Source organism: Palaemon carinicauda, chromosome 11, assembly GCF_036898095.1.
Source record: "Palaemon carinicauda isolate YSFRI2023 chromosome 11, ASM3689809v2, whole genome shotgun sequence".
In the NCBI taxonomy this organism is placed as follows: Eukaryota; Metazoa; Arthropoda; class Malacostraca; order Decapoda; family Palaemonidae; genus Palaemon; species Palaemon carinicauda.
The window spans coordinates 45,688,836-45,691,335 of NC_090735.1; the positions used below are offsets into that span (position 1 = coordinate 45,688,836).

The following is a 2,500-nucleotide window of genomic DNA, read 5'->3' on the forward strand; positions in this document are numbered from 1 at the left end:
TTGAATGTCATGTTGAATGGAGAGTTACTTGAGGAGGTGGTTCAGTTTAAGTACATGGGGTCTGTTGTTGCACCAAATGGTGGAGTGGAAGCAGATGTACGTCAGTGAATGAATGAAGGATGCAAAGTGTTGGGGGCAGTTAAGGGAGCAGTAAACAATAGAGGGTTGGGCAGGAATGTAGAGAGAGTTCTGTATGAGAAAGTGATTGTACCAACTGTGATGTATGGATCGGAGTTGTGGGGAATGAAAGTGATGGAGAGACAGAAATTGAATATGTTTGAGATGAAGTGTCTAAGGAGTATGGCTGGTGTATCTCGAGTAGATAGGGTTGGGAACGAAGTAGTGAGGGTGAGAACAGGGGTAAGAAATGAGTTAGCAGGTAGAGTGGATAGGAATGTGTTGAGGTGGTTTGGCCATGTTGAGAGAATGTAAAATAGCTCTCTGCTAAAGAGGGTGATGAATGCAAGAGTTGATGGGAGAAGTACAAGAGGAAGGCCAAGGTTTGGGTGGATGGATGGAGTGAAAAAAACTCTGGGTGATAGAAGGATAGATGTGAGAGAGGCAAGAGAGCGTGCTAGAAATAGGAATGAATGGCAAGCGATTGTGACACAGTTCTGGTAGGCCCTGCTGCTTCCTCTGGTGGCCTTAGATGACTGCAGAGGTAGAAGCAGTAGGGGGATTCAACGTTATGAAGCTTCATCTGTGTGTGGATAACTGGGGAGGGTGGCCTGTGGCACCCTAGCAGTACCAGCCGAACTCGGTTGAGTCCATTGTCAGGCTGGGAGGAACGTACAGAGGAGAGGTCCCCTATTTTTTGTTTCATTTTTTTTATGTCGGCTACCCCCAAAATTGAGGGAAGTGCCCTGGTATATGTATATATGTATGTGTGTGTGTATGTGTAACGTTGGCTTTTTATAAAATTTCATTCTTTGGTTCGATATGATATCTTTTTGAATTTTTATTTTTAAATTTTTTGTCATTTTAATCTCTGTTTAAATTTTGTTTTTAGTTTTTCCTCACCTATTTTTAAAATTATTTTAATTATGCCTAATAGAATTCGTTAAAAAAAAACATCTTGGTATTTCAGTCGTCTTGTAAGGGTGAATATCAATGAGAAATATCATTAAGACTCCATAGTATCTAATCCATCATTTAAATGATTCTAAACCCATTAGGGTAGGATCATGAAACATGTTTATATATTGTGACCTAGACAATTGTTTTTATTATTCCTTTTGAAATGAGCATTCTTCACAGTGGAAAAGATCTCGAGAAAATCGCCGTTATGAAAATTATATTAAGACAAAACAAAACTCTCAATTGTAGCTGGGGTTTTTTTCAAATCACAATATAAAAGAAAATCACGAAACTTCTCTAAAAGACTCTTATTCTCTTTTGACAATAACGGATCGAACATGACAAGAGATCTCGTTCAAGCCAGATAATTATCGTATATCTTTTGAGGACAAATGCCGCGCAGGGGTATGACGTCATGGCGACAACTCACAATGAATGCCTGGATTCCTCGGAAAGTTTACTTCGCTAAAACTGAGGTGGAAAACGAGGGTCGTGAAAACCTGCACGAAATAAACAATGCTTAGGAGAAGATGGAGAGAGGTGAAGGACAATAACAAACACGAAGACGCAGATGATGCCGTCGAGGAGGAACCATCTGGAGAACCACTCGGCTGGACGTCTCCCTACATGGCAGCGGGAATTTCGTCTGCAAAGGAAAAAGTTGCGGTGTTGTTATTAATTTCATTATCATCATTGCCATAAGTCTTATTATATTTTTACTCCTTATACATTTTACAAAATATTCGTAGAGGCGATGGTGAATGGAAAAATATTGAATTAAATGCTGAAGGTAGAAACGACTGACGAAATCTAACCGAGGCCCTTTGTGTCAATAGGCGTAGGAGATGATGATGATGATATGTTTGTGATAACTAAATTAAAGAGGCCAAACCTCTACGTGAGAGAAACCCATAAATCAATGAAAAAGTGATGAACGGAAATTAACAGAGGAGTGGACTTAAAGATCCCTCACCGTTCATACCACCAACGGCACTCCTTGCAGACTACGCTGTAGGTCCCGCTCACCATTCAATTCAAACCTGCCCCCCCCCCCCTTTCAACAACCACCGGGTGAAATTTATGATAATTTCATGCCTTGTCGAAGTATATTGCCACCCCCCCCCCATTCCGGAGAGAAAACCCAAGTCAATATCGCGAAGAGGATTCTGTTATTTATAGCATGGAGGAAAATGCACTAGTGCTTTGAAAAACGATAAGGGAAAAAAACTTCAGAACGTAACGATGGAGAGAGAGAGAGTATTTACTGTGTAGATATATAATACGTTTATATATATATATATATATATATATATATATATATATATATATATATATATATATATATATATATATATATATATATATATATACGTGTGTGTGTGTATATTATATAAGTACATATGTATATATGTTTTTGTATAAA

At 38.7% G+C, this 2,500-nt stretch overlaps 1 pseudogene; it reads right to left on the reverse strand.

Moving 5' to 3' along the window:
• Positions 1-1,051: 1,051 nt before the first annotated feature.
• LOC137649267 (uncharacterized) overlaps positions 1,052-2,500 on the reverse strand; it is a 21,937-nt pseudogene continuing 20,488 nt past the window's right edge.